The sequence below is a fragment of the Struthio camelus genome, chromosome 27, assembly GCF_040807025.1.
Source record: "Struthio camelus isolate bStrCam1 chromosome 27, bStrCam1.hap1, whole genome shotgun sequence".
Lineage (NCBI taxonomy): Eukaryota > Metazoa > Chordata > Aves > Struthioniformes > Struthionidae > Struthio > Struthio camelus.
In genome coordinates, this window is record NC_090968.1 from 6,693,885 (window position 1) to 6,710,744 (window position 16,860).

Below are 16,860 nucleotides of genomic sequence, written 5' to 3' on the forward strand. Positions count from 1 at the left end.
AGTGCTGCAGTCCCTCCCTTTCCCGAGACCCTCAGCATATGCCCAACTGAAGAGCTTTGAGAACTGGAGGTTGAGGCCTCAACCAACTGTGCAAAGAGTGAATCCCCCAGCTGGAAGCAGTAGCAGGAGCACACAGCAGACATACAGGGAGATGTGGTATAGACTGAATCAATATCTTAAGCTTCTGCCCTAAGAACGTTAAGAAAGCAAATGCTTGGGGGGGTTAATTTGCGGAGATTAGCATGTCAGGTATATTTTGAGGAAACTTTGGGATTGTTTTCCAGAGGTAAGCCCCCAAACTTTTCCAGGATTCCTAGGCACTTTACTGGTTAAAGGGCTTCCAGCCCTTCCTAGTCTCACAGCATCCTCTGCTGTGGTTCACGCACAACTGTGTTAACATGAGTCTGGAATATCTCAGCACATAATTATTTATCCTTCAATAAAACAAAGAGAACCATGGCTGAATCTGACTAATATCTCCTCCTCAGCCTGCCAAGTGGAGCCTTGTGTTTTCAGTATTGAAAACCAAGCCTGACTTGCTGCATATTTTGTGTTACTGTGGTTTATGTCCAAATGCAAGGATTTAATTTTGTCCGTCATCAAACCATGGCTTCCATATGACACCAATGCATTGCTTCCTTCTGCCTGCTGTTCTGACAGACGACAGAATAGAATTAAACGATCCAACTATGACGCTTAAAAGCAAGAGCTTATGTTCCTTAGGTTTTGGAGATCAAGGGGCAGATCTTCAGTGGCTATAAATTGTCTTCGCTAGAGCTGTGATAATTTACACCATTTACTCCAGCTGAGGTGCAACCTCAGATGTATTTATTGCACAATACAATTCCAAGAAGATAGTTACAATAAGACTGATAAATAAGATAGGCTCCCCTTGCCTTGTTCAGTGCCTAGCTATTGTGAATGATTACTGTATTTCCTCCTGGAACAGTTACTGACCAGCCCAACTTACGCTGCTGGAAGCCAGTGAAGAGAAACCCCTCCACCACATATTTCTGCACTAACTACAGCCTGCCCTACATGCTGGCCAATTTCACCTTAACGATATCAACATTTAAAAAAGCCAGTCCACAGTCACTAACAGACTGAGACCGTGGGGGGGGGGGGGGGGGTAGGAAAATGACCAGCTCCTTTTCAAAGCGCGGGCTGGGGTTTTCAGAGGAAAGTGAAGGAATTACATACACATCTTGCTTTGAAATTTAAGCTCTGGGTCTTGAAAGAACAGGTTCGTTCCACTTCACACCCTGAAAGGGCAGCTCATCGCCCGGGATTGCTGTGATGTCATCCCTTTAGGGAACTTTTGTGGATGAAGTCAGTGCACAGACCTAGGCCTTCTCATGACCTCCATCTTGATCAGAACACCAGCAGTACAATCCTGGGCTGGTTGGTTCTTAAATGCTCATGAGTAACAGCAATTTTCCTGTCTGTCCATCAATAGTGCTCAGTCAATATGTTGGAAACACGGTGTTGCATCTGAGCGTTGTAAGAGGCTGAGCTGACAAAGCCCAGTGGGTAGGAAGAGGAGATATGCTATTCTCAAGAACGAAAAAAAAAGTCCAAGAGGATGATGATAACAATCCAGCTGGGCCTGAAAGTCAACACTATTCCTGGATTTAGCTAAGAACTTTGGCAGTTTTTGAAGTGTTTGGGATTTTGCCCTGGATGTATAGTCTCAAGAGTGGCTGTTGTCAAGATTTGCTAGGTGTGGTAGGGCCACTGCTGCTGATGCCAATAGTCTAGGAGAGGGGAAGGGAAACCTGCTGAGACTTGGGGATGAAATAAATTTGTATTAATTAAAAGCAAATGCTGTATGTTGGCTCTCGGGTTCCAAAGCAGATGTTTGTCAAAATAGCCAAGAGATGGGTCATCTGAAAGCAAAAGTTATAAATAATAATGTTACTGGTTATTTCATATTTTCTCAGGTCAAAGCCATGTGTCATGCAGAGTTGGAAAATACCATAGAGTGAAACATATCGTGGTCAAAAAACAGTAACTTGCACATTTTCTGTTGTTACACTTGTCATGGAAGGTTTGGTTTAGGGGAAAAGTTAGGGAAATGGGTTTTATTGAACAGTGGGTATAAGGTGTCAATCACCCTGTCCTTTCTGTGGCCCTGGCTAGCCTGGAAAACCTGCTGCTGCCACAATTTTAAAATCATTGGTGGAGGGCTGACATGTGCCCTAAAAGCCCGTACCTGTCGGTCAGGCAGAATAGTCCGGAAGGAAAGCGGGTCTGCAGGGTGGTCTGCAAACAGGTCCCCACCACAATTAGGCATCGAAAACAGACCAATAGGAGCAGGGGTCTAGACAAATTCGGCCAATCGCTTGCCTGCAGGCCCAAAGCGGGATGGGTATAAAAGGGGCACGTGGCAGCCTAGCGGGGGCCTTTTGCGATGGTGGTGGCGGAGGGGAGGAGAGCGCTGAGTTCACTGGAGCAGCTCGAGAAGCAGCAGCCTCGGCAGCCATTTATTTTCAAGGCTTTGTTGTTGTTCCCCCCCCCCCCAACCCCATCCCAAGTGAAGATCTCCTCCCCGGAAGGCCGTGGGACAGCCAGCGCCGCCGTGCCCCCTGGCCTGGGACGGTGGGTCAGGCAGCGAGGGATCCCCCCGGCCGCTAGCATCGGTGGACGTGTGAGTATACCCCCGCCCCGGGGAGCAGTACCTGAAGCAGCACACGGGCTCGGCTGTGGCCCGCTCGCTTTGGGAGCGCCCCAGGCACCTTTTCCGTTACTGGTTTGAGCTCGTGTGTATATATATGTACTTCTAAATAGTGTAATTGTTCTTGTTCCGTGTTGTGTGTGGAGCTGAATGTATAGTTATTGATTAATTAGTGGTATGTTACTACTATTGCTATTACTAGTCTTTAACTATTATTACTACCGGTGATACATATTAAACTCTGTTACTCGTTTCTGGCTGTTAACTGTGAACCCATTCATAAGTGACAGGGACACCTATACCGCCACCCCGAACGTTTGCCGTAGTGTGGAGTGCTGTGGGGACCAGAGCAGGAGGATGCTCTGTGCTTGGCTCAGCTGCCCCTCCCGGGCCTCCCACAACAACACTATAGGGAGTTATGCGCCATAGTCTCTGTGTATCTGACCCAGAAACTCAAACCAACGTGCAGTTAGCAACCTCTGCATGGCACCCCACATTCAACTCACTGTCGGCTGCATAGACATTTACAGTCAGGGAAAGTTTATCAAGACTTGTGCAGGCAGAGGGTGGGAGCCTTGCATCTCACCTGACCCTGCTTCCAGACTGGGGGTCACACTGGCTCTTTTCAATTCTCTGCCCAGTTGGACAAATCTGTATGAAGGGCGCTAGCACCTCTGTGAATTAGCACTTTTGGCTGTAGGCAGCATAGCTGAACGCAGGCACTTATCTCTCTCAGACTCAGTATGCCTCAGAAGATTAAGAAGGAGACCATCTGTGATCCAAACTTACTGAAGAAAGTAAGTTTCTTTAGGGAAACTTGCTGGTTTTAATTCAGCTATGTTGAAAATGCTCTGGTGGTTTCTAATTTCATAGGAGACCTGAGGAGGTTGGCACCCAAATTTGGGGTGCCTTATTCCCATAACGGCCCGTAATGATTTACCTATGGTCTTCAGTACCAGCTAAATCTTCAACCTTCGCTCTGCGCATGGAACAGCAGCTCCTGGGAGGCTCTCCCTATCATCAAGGCTGCAGAAACATAAATACGTGTAGAGCCAAATTCACTGCTGGCACGAGTACACCTAATCCATATCCTTCAAAAAGATGTACCTGCTTGCTATTGAAGTGAACATGGCCTGCTTATTTCCTCTTGTACTGCTATATATAACATCCCCATAGAAACATACTTTGACCATGCTCTAGTATTTATATACAGTGGGGCATATAGTTTATAAATATCTATGGGTTCAATTGCCAGCACATAAATCAGCACGGTAAGGAAAGATATGAATTTACACTCCCTGCAATTCTGACTTTATAAATGGGTCAGTATGAGCCAGCTCCCCAGCTTGGCACTTCCCAGGCAAATACCAGCACTTTCTACAGACAGGAAATAGTACGAATTGAAGTGTGGACATCTAAATCTTCATACCAGAACTCTAGCATTGCACAATCAACTAGCTTGTGTGTGTGTATAAATATAAAAAAGACATAAAACTAAACTAACAGTTAGACTTCACTTTCCAGAAGAAGTGAAATGCAATTTTTCCCCCAAAACTTCAAACATACAAAGCTACTTAGATTTAAAGAATACTGTCCATGGTTTGTGTTCAAATTTGCTTACAAGTAATGTAATTAAGAGACATGTTTAAAAGGAAAAAAAGAAGAATATATATGAATTAATTATCTTGAGATGTATCCACGAGTGTCTTCGTGTGTGTAGATGTTCAAATATTTTGTGTTTTTGAAGATATGTATGCAAGAGCGAAAAATCCTGTATTTACAATTGTGTAAATGCACACGTTCATATAGACACTCCCTTATATACACACACTTAGTTGCATACCTATGTGCATATATAATAATGTTTGTGTACATAAACACAAATTATGTACAGAAAAATAAGCATATGCCCATCCCACCCTAAATGATTCATCCCTGCAAGGAGCTGCTCCCCTGTGTCAACAAACAGACCCCTCTAACACAAGAAGGTATTAAAATGGATTCCCAATGGAAAACAGAATTCTCTATACCTGTAACGTCAATTACGTATTTATGCAACACATCTACCTTCTCCCAGTCACTCCTTCCCCCTGCAGTCTCTGTCCCTCTCGGGCAGTGCTCCCTACCCTGGCTCCTCTGATCTTTGCCCTCTTTTCCTTCAAATTAAATTTCTGCTTTTTTCAAACCACTGGTAGAGTGACAAGCCAGTGCCAGAACTGTCTTTTAATACACAAAAGCATAAATAATGCCATCCATCAGAGCTGTCACTCAGAAAGATAGATTGCTACTTGTCCAGACACTGGGATGACACAAAAGTGAAAGTTACAAACTGTCTCTTCTCTTTGCTTTCCTTCTTTCTCCTTTTTTTTATTTTTTTTATTTTTTTTTTTATTTGCCGGACTGCTTGATTCTGATTAATGGTGCTGTCAGGAAGGGATTCCGCTTGCCCGGATAATGAGTCAGGAATGTATTCCCTGTCACAAACACAGCAGATGTCAGGGGCAGAAGGGCCCGGGAATGCCAGAAACAATATACAGTTTCTTCCTAGTCCCCTGACAGGCCAATATGCTGCACAAGGTCTAATTTATGTAGACAAAATGCAGGCAAGGGGCTGTAGCAGTGGAGAAACTGTGCTGGGAAGTCTGAACTACAATGCAGCAGAGGAGAGAACTGAAGGGAGGTAATGAACGCTAGCAGTGGGACTCAATAGCACTGCATCAAATGGCCTTAACAAGAATGGCCCAGGACCACTTTGACTCCATTAAAGTGCACTTTACATCATTATAGAGAGAAATCAAACAGGGCAGAGGGCTTCTGTTTCTTTTAATGGCTCGATTAGGTTATTCACTGATCGGGGTTTGCAGCTGTCATAGTAATGCAGTAACTGCCAGGAGAGGTACAATAACGCTCGTGGCAATGCGGGGCCCACAGCCCCTCTCAAAGTGGAGCGCGTTGACTGGATCTGCAAATTCTCCATGTGTACACAACGACTAAGGCAAAGGCAGAATTAGGGGGGATTTGCTATTCCTGGTAAAAGAATTTTGAAGTGATTTGTCTTGAGATGCCTTCATTTTCAGAGTGGCCACCTGGAAGCACTGGAAAGGGGCCAGGTCTTTGCTGAAAGCTGAGCACCTGCCTTTGGATATCTGGGGCCCTGGCTTGACCTGCCAAGAGTAACCCCACATTCACTTGAGAGAATGATGACCTTCCCTGCAAAGGAAAGAAAACCATAGCTTTTCAGCTACAAAATGCTGGTATCATGAAACTAACTCACATATTGGGAAAATAAATTAGCATTTTGAAGCATGTGCAACTGCACTGGTCTGTTGCACTTTCTGTTCAGCAGTCTGGGGCAATTTGGTTTGCCAGCGCTTGTCCAGCACTTGGTATAATCGAGGTCCTGGTCCAGGAAGACTAACGCTCAGGGTCGGGTGATGGTGTGTTTCAGTTCCACGACACCTTCCTGAAGGTGCTGCCAGGCCCCCCTTGCCTATCACAGAATGATGTGAAAAATGATCTGTTTTGTTGATTACAGCAGAAGCATGGCTTAGGAAAAGGATTTGATTCAGAGTCCTTGATGTCTGCCGAAGTTTTTGTATTGACATCAGGGCATCACGCAGCAATCTCCTAAGCTCTTTGGAAAGGCACCACTTTCTTGAAGGTGCCGCAATATGTGTCTAGCATCTGCCTAATGAAATCCCATTATACAGGAAAATTCAAAGTGCAAAAGGATTTTGAAACTGTTTGTGCCAGAGACACGTGGCTTTGAAGGCCATGTTTAGCAGCAAGTTTCAGAAAACTATTGCCAGCCCTTTCAGATCAGGGCATTTTCTTGTTCCGTGCTCACCTCTTAGTACAGTGGAGCCCTGGTTCATGGAAAACTTTTTCTGCTATAATAATAAAATAATAGCTATTACCACAACGGAGCTAGTCACTTAAGAGGGATCCGCTCCTGGGCTGGAGTAAGTGTACTCATTACCTGAAATCTGGTTCTCAACCTCTTTACTGTGAACAGTCTTTTCAGTCCTAAAAGGAACAGCTTAAGGTATGTGTGAAGTCTCATCTTCAAGAATTCAATCTCAATCCTGATACGGACCTTTTTGCTCCTACCTTTAACTGGAGTACAAACAATGAATAAAAACAAAGCCATTTAAGGCATTTTGGTGCGTTTGAAACACTTTCTACTGGCTTCAATGCACTTTACTGCAGTGCATCAGCATGCACTTTATTGCGGTGCATCAGCAGTCCATGAGCTCTTCCACAAGAACTAGCTCTGGCTGGCTTTTATCTCCCTGCCACTTAATCTGAACCCTGACCCATGAAGGTCCCAGTAACTCCTTCCTGAGAAACAGAAGCTCAGCTCTGACATGATTTTGGCGCTGAATAGTGAAGGACCTTGAGGTCATAGGATCTGCAGGAGTAGGAGGAGGGTGCATGCATCCGAAAAGGTAAAATCAAGAGCTGAAAATAAAGAGAAGATCCTGCTACCTGGAGTCAGAGAGTAGACAGGAGCTGCTGCTTTGAAAGTGGAAGTGCAGTCAGGATGCTGGCCTTGGCTGATTTAATGCCCAAATTGAATAGGATTAAAGGAAAGTCTCGAGTTTTGCCCAGACCCTGCCTAAAACCCTTGTGAAGCATCACAAAGCCATGTGTGTGCAGTGCATATTTCCGAATGTTGTCCATCTGGGTAGCAGACATTCAGTTTGAAAGTGGCACTGTTCTAGTGAAGCCCATTTACACTAGTCAAGGAGCTGGGCCAGTAGGACTGGGTTTGCCAGACCCACACTCTGAAGGCATGACGATATTGCATCAGCGTAAATCCAGCCACTGGGCCGTATTTGATTTCATTTACAGCAGCAGCAGTCCAAAGCAGCTCTCCTACAAACACCGGTCTGTTTGTTCAGCAGTGCAAATTAGCGTAACTGTTATCACCATCATTGAATTACGTGAGTAGAGAGCTGTCTTGGTGCAGCACTTTGGCTTTACCAGGGTGTAAGATACGTGTACTTGGTCTCACTCTACTGAAGTCAAGCTAGTGACTTCATATTTATTTACCAAGTGAATTCTGAGCGAAGTCACACTTTGGTTTTGGTTTGGTTACCTGCTCAGAAGTAGGTAAGTTTATCTCTGAACGTGCTCCTGAAATTAGATTTCCCAAAAATGCTTGTAGTCCTTGCCCTTTTGAATCCAGCAGTAAAGTCTTACCTACTCTGTCCACAGATGATGTCCCCTCCAAGCCATCAGAGTGATGTGACTAGCAAGAGAGATTGCTTCCTGAGTTGCCTAGGTCAACACAGCCTTGTCCACAATTCTGGTGAGCTTGCATTGAAAAGACATTTCTTCTAAATTGATAAAGCTGTTGGTTTTTTCCCCTAAAGCTCAACATGTTTTTATTTAAAATTGCTCTATTCCTGCTCAGACTGTCCCTAATCAGAACCAGCACCTAACAGCCTGAAAATAAAGGAAATAAAATTAAAGATTGCAATCGCTTTGGTTTTACAAGCCTGAGGCCTGGTGAGGCTTGCTTCAGGAGGGGAGAGGGGAGGTACGGGGCTTGTTTTTGTTAGTTTTGCTTGTATTACACTGATCAAAGCAGCATATTGTTAAGTAAGCACAAGTGTGGCTGTAGAAAGTCGGCACATTAAAACAGCTGTGATTGACATCAGATTGCAGGAGAGAGAGTGCTCAAAGGGAGTGCAGAGCACAGCTAGGGACAAGGCAAGTCCTCAGATGCTGCCAGGAGGAGTTGAGCAGGACAAGGAGCAGAGGGAGGGTGAAGGCGCTTCTTTGATGCTGCAGATTAAATATGAAGCAAGATGGGAGTGCAGGAAAGTCCTGACCAGCAAAGCAGAAGTGAATTTACCCAACGTGGCTAATGCAAAGGTGTATCCCAGCGGTGGGAATGTCCCCTTCACTTTCACTGCTCTCTCCTACCATTTGCCTAATTTTTACTACTCCTAAAGTGAGAGAATGTGAAACTTCCCTCTCTCTCCTTCACACTTTGTAATTCAGAGAGAGCGCTGAGTCTGACATCTTGCTGGGGGAATACAGGCCTGGGCTGAGCTCCCAGCTCCTTCTGCATGCTATGATCCCTGCGTGGAATGGCAGTCTTATGGAAGCAGTTATGATATGGACATTAATAACAATACCAGAAGCACTCTTCAGGCCAATCTGTTTTATGTTACTAGTGGCACTGAGGAGAATGAACATTGTTTACCAAAGCAACCTTGACTGGGTGGTGTTGGGCGTTCTGTGTTTACGGGGAAGGGAACGTGCATGTGATGACAGAGGTAGAGGTGGAGATTAAGTTATTGTAACATCTATCTTTTTATGCCTTCCATTGGAATGAAAATATGCTCTCACTTAGAGTAAGTCTACAGCGGTGTTTTTGAAAGGGAGTCAGTGACACAGGCAACGTGTTGCTGATTTACGGCAACATCAGTGCAAATCACTCCATTAGATTGAGGCCAGTGAAAGGCAGGTCATGGCTCCAGTGATGCTGGAGCCAGGAGGGGCTGCAGGACTTCAGGAGGTCATGTTGTAGCGTATGAATGGTGCTGAAGTCTCTCAGCCCACAAAAGGCTGCTGTACCACACTAAGGCTACCCTCTGTATCAGGATGGAGAGCCAGAGTGCACTGCCAGCAACAAGCAAGGTGCCAGGGCAGCGGCAGGAGTGGGGAAGGCCACAGACCACCCTCTGGCCTGTCTGTGCCCTCCTGCATGTCAGCATTAGCAGGCAGCAGCTGAACATTAAATTCTTTAAGCAGTCACCTGCTGAACTTTGCAGAAAGTTGCAACCTGAAAGATTTATGCTTATCAGAGCCAGCACAGCATTTTGTGTAACCTGAGTCCTTGTAGGACCAGGTCAAAACCTGGTCAGCGTTGAGTCATCTCCCTGACTTCCCATCCGCGCAGCCCCATGAGAGGAGATTGGATTTCAAACACGCTCTGTGTGTCGTCTTTAGAAGACATAATACAAATAAGTGACACCCCAGGACCAGGCGTCAGTATCGGGGGCAAGAGGAAGGGAGAAAAGCACAACTGATCAAAGATGCCCCCGGCTGCTTTGCTGAGGCATGTCCCTCAGGAGGGAGGCTGAAAAGACCAATTTTCACAGATCTCAGCACCAGGAAATAGGCGTTTCATCATGAGTTGAGTCATGGAAAGGAGGATTGGGCCAGGCCGCTGCTGCTAAGGCAGAAACTAAAGGTAATTTATTACCCTGAGGCCTGCTGAGGCTTGGGGAACTCACGAGGAACATGCAGCATTAAGGAGGCCTAGCCCCCTTAGGAGACTTTTTGGAGAGTGACTAGTCGAGATGGGATATCTTCAACCATTTGAGCGCGTTCAGTCCTTCCACACATCTGTATCAAAAAATAAACAGCATGTAGGTACTGGGAGAAAGGGTGGCCTTGCTGTTAAAGCGCTGACCTGGAATTCAGGACACCTGGCTTCACTCACAACTCTTTCAGGTGGCTTATACAGTTCAGCAAGTCGCTTAATCTGCTCCACTATCAATTCCTCGTGTACAAAAGCTGATGATAATAGCACAGTGCAACTGGGTACTTGGAAATACTTGTGGAAATACTTGTATTTGTATATGAATTGTCCCGGTGAATAGGAAGAAGGCAGCAGTGACTCTCCTGCCCCTAGCATGGAGCTGCAGGGGATGCTCATGGAGGCTCACTTCCGCTGGGGACAGAAGTGGAGTACAATCAACCCCCTGTTACAGACCACGTTGGGGGCTGCTGCATCAACAGCACTTATAATGCGGGCCCAGATGATTAAGAGTTGACACTACAGGAATTTCATGCCACTAAAAATCCGTCATTGGGATTCTTTACTGCAGGGCTCTGGTGCTTGTTGAGGTGAGGGCATGATCTACTCTGCTCCACCCTTCCTCCTGCAAAGGTCATTCACCGGCTGATTTCAATCATGCGTGCATCTAGCTGAACTGCCCAGCTGCCTGATAAAGGAATCTGAGGTGAGTGCTCTGGTAGAAGGATGAGATGAAGCAGTATCAACTACTATGCTTCTGCTCTTGCGTTGTGGAAGGTTTTTATAGAGGCTGTCTACCTCTGAGAGTTCTTATGTTTTTGTCCCTCAGCCTGGTATGTGTTTTTGATAAACAGGGTGATGAGGTTACGTTCTAGATTCTGCTGTGGGGAAAAGCTATTTGATCTTGCAGGAGGGGTGTAGCTTCTACAGGCTTCATTTAAGCTGGCACTACAGCTGAGTGTCTCATACTTTCAGTGCAGGGGAGGGAGGCTGAGGGGTTCATTAATATTTGTGAAACGCATTGAAAATTTTCAGGTGAATGGGGACCCTTTATTGCAATGCAAGGTATTGTTTTTTTCGTGTGAGCGGTGATTAACTGGTAGTACTAAATACTGAAACCCACCAGTTCCCATATGTGCAAGCGTGTGTGTGTAGCAGGGCCAGGCAAATGACTAATGCAAACCTGAAGAGAGACAGCAGAGCATATTGTAAAGATCAACCCTATTTCAGCTTATGTTCAAATCGGAAATGCCAGAGATTGTTTCATAGTCTTCTGCAATGTTCATTATAAAAGTCCCCAGATGGCAGATGGCTATTAGCTCACTGTGACCTATATAAATGTCAAATGTAAAGCTATTGCCCCAGTGAAAATCTCAAAATAAATAACAACAGGAGGGATGCTGTTCTGCTACCATCAGGATTCATGGATTATGAATTCATGCTAATTCATCCCAAAGCCAGCAAAGGAATGAATCTTGTCCTTTTGGAGGGATTCACTTAACACCTGCTTGCACATGAATTCAAGTCCTGCCTGCCTGATTCTTCCACTGATCTCTTCTCTGCTACCTCCCCCTCTAGTCATGTGCAGCTTATCCTGGAGGGAAAGCTGGTTCCTGGGAAGAACAGGGTATGTGTAGGATGGTATTGATTAACGTGAGACAATGCAGTGGTGTCGCTCGCCACTGACAGTGAAGACTTCTTTGTTTGCCAGAATCACGTAGCAACGACTCTCTGATGTATGCACCTTAACTTCATACCTTGGCTTCATTTATCTTAACTCTCCTCAATGTATCCTGTAGACAAGACCTTTGAAAGGAAAAGAATTGCAATCGTGAGTTTGAGGAAATTTATCCTGAATGGCCATTTTAAGATGATTGGCTAGACAACTCAGCAATCACCACGTAGTATGTTTGTTTATGTATCTACAGTGTTCAGATGCCTCAGATGGCATCAAGGACATATTGTGTTCAGCAGTGTACAAACACAGAAGAAAGAAAACTATTAAAAAGAAAAAAATTGTGGAACTGAAAGAATTGCTCTTCCAACCCCCCCCCCCCCAAACAGTTTCCACAAAAGAAGTTGTTGGCTGCTGTCAAAATTCTTTACGTTTCACACACGCAAATTATGGTGCTTTTTAATACATTGCTTGGGGAAAACACAAATTAGCTGAATTTAGAAATATTTCATCCCCATAAAAGGCATTTTGCTAAACAAAAAAATATAAGTGAACGTTGTATTAATGTTTTTGATAAGGAGGTGACCATATAGTGATATTATGCTGTGAATGAATTGGCTTATTAAAAAGTTGAAAGGAAAAGTAGAAATGTGGGTCACTTTTATCTGTGCAGGAGCAGCTTCACCCATATTTTTTCTGCAAACTTGGGATTTCATTTTTGAACTGTCCCACTGATAAATATTCCCAAGAAGCATAAACTGACTTTCATTTCTTAGCACTCTGATTTATGTTGGCTGAAAGCTTGCAGGCCTCTCAAGTTGAGAATCTCTCTTTAAAAATAAAACCCGTATTACACCTGGAGTTGCGGTGCTGTTCTCTGATGATATCAGAATTGAGAAATGGAGTATATCAAGTATAGGGAATATGTCATATGTGAAGAAACACTGATGAGACTGTTGTAACATCCTCTGTAAGCCATATGAAGCTGCAGAACGCTGCAGAGTAAATGTAGGGCTCAAAAGCTGTCATGTAGTTAATGACCAGAGCTCTAAAAATGTGTATTAAGCATGACATTAAAGTGCCAGTACTAAACACTTCACATATTAAGTGCAGCTCTGGCTGATGTAAATTAGGAATAATTAAATATAACAAAAAAATAGAACTGTACTGTAGTTGTGACCAGGCTACACCGCAGTTAACATATGTGTGGCAAAAAGAAAGGATCTAATTTATGAGGTTGGCCAGTCAACAGTCAGTACTGGAAATAATTGTATTCACTGCCCTTATTCTTCGGTATAGCAAAGGACACAACCGTGCTCGGGTGCTTCATTGCCAACATCAGCAGTGGATAGATTAGCCCGGCAATCAAAGAAGAAAGTTCTCTGGGTATGGCTTATAGGGGCAAATGCTGTCACTTTTATGATAATCTTAGAAACTTAATCCTGGTAACTTTTTGCAGCTTTAACTTCTGCAAGTGCCTTTTCATCAGAACAGAGGATCATGTTACCTTTAGGTATAAAATGAACTTGCTCCTCCAACATCGTGGCACTGTAGTCATTTACATGAACTGATAATCCAGTTTAGCATAGGAAAAGATCCAAAGAAGGTAAGCGGGCTGGATATTTGCTATGAAAACACATAATGAAGAATTGTACAGGTCCACTTCCAATTTGATCCATATCCATTGTTCCACAGCTTTAGATCAATGGGTACTGATATTGCACTTGAAAATTAATTTCCCACAAAGCTTTTGCTGACAATTGACAGGTGACAGATTGCTGTATTGGTTATATATATATTGTTTGTGCCCTAATGTGAAATGGAGGTCTTTAATGTCTTTTTGTTTTCTTTTATTAAGCCTGCAATTCCACAATGACAAAAATTACAGCCAACAGCTAGTGCCATGCAAGTACACCCAAGCTGATGTTGAGCTGACAACTCCAGAACGGGAATCAGCGTACGTACTTATGTCCGCACTAATTAACAGAGCAGGAAGGGCTAATGAGCTCAGGATCCTTACCATGCATTTGTAGTGCTCTTGAGATCTAAGCTAGTACTTCTACCTGGCGTTACATGGTAATGTACAGAGAGGCTTACTGGAGTATCATTAAAGAGTGAAATTAGGCTGAAGTGGAGGACAAATGGATTCTGCTCAGTCCTCTTCTTATGACACACTGAACTATTAAATCAGAGAATACCGGGAGAAGTAATGGCAAAAATAAGGAACAACCTCCAGGTTTTGCGCTAGGGAACTTTGAACCTGATGGTTGGTTTCGTACCTTGAGTCTCTCTCCTGCACACTGATGTAAATCAGAAGACACTCCCTGAAGCGGTTCACTAGTGCAGAACTGGTAGAAATAATGGCAGAGGGAAGTCTGTTGTTTTGCCAGACCTACAGAGGAAAAAAACAGATTAGCTGAAAGCATGTCTTAGAGCCCGCGCTCCAGCTGCCCATGGAAGCCAAGTGAATCCGTGTAAGAGGATGGTATTCTAGGAATTACCATCCCAAAAGATGGGGAGACAGGGAGGGTGTGGGGGTGAAACATCAACACCCTTTGTTCCTGTGCAGCGTGGCAAGGTTAGAGTTAACATGACCTAGAAGCAGAAACAAAGAAGGCTTTCCTTTTTCATTCTTTGGCATGCCTGTTTCTTGCTTCTCTGAGTATTTGCATGACCATAAATTCAGAGCTCTGGAGGATATTTTCAGCCAAAGACTACATGTGCAGGATACCATAATGTAAACTGCATATGTTGTGAGAAGTTGTTAAATGGAACCAGCAGATGATAATGTGCCCAGCATTGCTGCTAACATCACTTGATTTCCTCCCACCATAGGTAAAACAAGACCTCTTCCCAATCAATTCTAACTTTCTGACAAGTCTATAAATTAAAATAAAGAAGAGAATGTTTTTTGGCTACCAGACCTCCACTAGAGACACAGGAACTGGCCCCCATTTCCGAGAGAGGCTCTGGTTCTGAGAAAGCTCAGGCGTGTTTGAGCACAAATGGGCTTCATTTGTTGTTTCACGTTTCTGCATTCTGCCTTGCAGGCAATGAGCTATGTTGAAAGAGTCTGGCATGATCCAGTGCATCTGCCACCTTTCCCTTCCCCTTCCTTTTCCAGTGGCTGTCCCCCCTTTTTTGTGTGAATTTAGGGAGCTGCAACTTTTCCTCCTTGCTTGAGGATGTGCAGCTGTTAAAGCCACACGGTGTGTACACCAAAGCCATTTTCGAGGCATTCTCCTGGTCAGCTTCAACAGTGACAGGAGAAAAGGTGAGAAAAATGTACCGTGGAGCCCACCTCATCAGCGCTTTACTGCGCACAGGGAATGCAATCTGCTCTGAGCTTAGGTTTCATTGTTCACTTGTGTCCATCTTGTGCTTTTCCTGCATGCGTACAAATGGCAGCACAGGAAGCATGGCAGTGAAGAATCAGGTCTGAGGTGGACAGAAAACAGGCACCTTTCCCTGTCAAAATATTTGGAGATGATTACATATCAGGAAAATAATTTGGATGCTTCTCTGGTAGTAAAATCTCAATGGAGACTATTATACCCTTTCACAGAAAATCCTACGCTGAGGGAGAGAAAAAGGTTGATTTCTACAGTATTGACAAAGACAAATTTTAAATGGATTATGTGGTTAGTATTAGTAGGCTCTGTCTTGATTTGTTTGAAAGTCTAATATTGCATATCCCATGGACAAAGATTACTGGGAGAATTTCTTAGGAAGGAACCGTGCAACGTCATAACACTCCTGGAAAATATCTTTTGATATAGAGGGAGTTAAAAGCTCTTATACGGAGGGGGGAAAAAACCGTCTTCAGTAGTTCTTCTTGCTGATCAGTTCTGACACAGAATCTCAACCTGAAAAATTCAGATTTTCTCTATGATAGCCCTTAACTCAGATAGTAACTGTTGGTTTTACCTACCCTCTGGTTTGAAGCTTGGAACAATATTCAGTATTTCCTTCCTGTGTTGATGAACCCCAGCAGTCGGCTGTACAGTGTCAATGACATTCACCTCAGAACAGCAATTTTGGAGTTGGCCAGCTGATCTTATTCCTTGTCCTTTAGCCGGTGAGAGATGCTGTAAGTTTGTTTGCTTCCCCAAAAGAATCAAATGGAGATGATGTGTTTATTTAAATATTAATAATATCTAGAGGTATAACACTGAACAGTAATCAAACACATGTTGAAAGAATGATAAAACATATGTTTCAGGGCTTGCATTTGTTTCTAACTTTTAACTAAGGGGTCAAGAAAAGACAGCCATGTGGGTAGTACAATCCCAAACTTGAGGAGTTTCTTCTATTTCTTGAATATCCTGCTGTTGAGTTTCTTGAATTTTTTTGCTGAAGCATTTGATGCAGGCTACTGTCAAAGGCAGGATGTTGGGCTGGCTGTATGATATATATGGTCCATCCTGGAATTTCTTTCATTTCTCTGTCAGTTTTCGAGAGGAGCTAATTTTTAAAAGTGTTTCTAAGTGCAAATTGCAATCATGCATTTTCATTTTGAAGCTCAGCTGCTGGGGATCTGTTTACTCATTATTTACCTGCCAAGTCTCTTGCCAAATTGAGAATTTTTCCCTGGGAGATTCCAAGGTATTGCAAGCACCTCAAGTAGCACAGGCTGAAAGAAAAAGCTCTGCTTGAGGTGTCTGAGATGTCACTAACAGTTGCTGAGAAAAGACAGAACCCTAAACTCAAGACTAGTGAAGTAAGTAAAACAGGCATAGTATTTGACTTTCCCTATAGCTTCAACATGCATTCAGTTTGCCTTGATGTTAATTTTGTTTCATTTCCTTTGCCGTTTCTGGCTTTAAAACTTAATCTTTATACTTACTATTTAGTTATTGTTTATCACAAAAGCTTCTGAATTACTCTTTAGGTGGGTCAAATGTTGTCTGGGGAGCTGAAAGAATTTCCAATCCTTGCAAGACAATTACATTAAATCCCTGATGCTGGGGAATGCTCTTGCTGTGATCTGTGTCTGTGCAATCAAAAGAGTTTAGAGTCTAGCCAAGTTGATAAATCAGCAATGCATTTTTACACTGAGGGCCTGAAATGTAGCTTTCAGAATTCTTATCTGCAGGGCACTGGTGCACAGAACATGTAAGCTCATTCTGCAGATGCTTAATAAGGATCACCTAGTATTTCTCTTCCCCACAGCAAGTTAGTAAGCCCTGTAGGAGACTAGTACTAGAGCTTGTTCTTATGCATCTGAGTCAG

At 43.8% G+C, this 16,860-nt stretch overlaps 1 protein-coding gene across 1 annotated transcript in view; it reads left to right on the top strand.

Annotated features, from left to right (window-relative positions):
* Positions 1 to 16,860, top strand: part of KCNU1 (potassium calcium-activated channel subfamily U member 1) — a 212,821-nt gene that overhangs the window by 101,199 nt on the left and 94,762 nt on the right. The window contains exons 30-32 of the mRNA XM_068920533.1: positions 7,895 to 7,988; positions 10,525 to 10,659; positions 13,487 to 13,585. The gene's annotated coding sequence lies outside the window, so the exon portion shown is untranslated. The remainder of the gene's footprint in view (positions 1 to 7,894; positions 7,989 to 10,524; positions 10,660 to 13,486; positions 13,586 to 16,860) is intronic.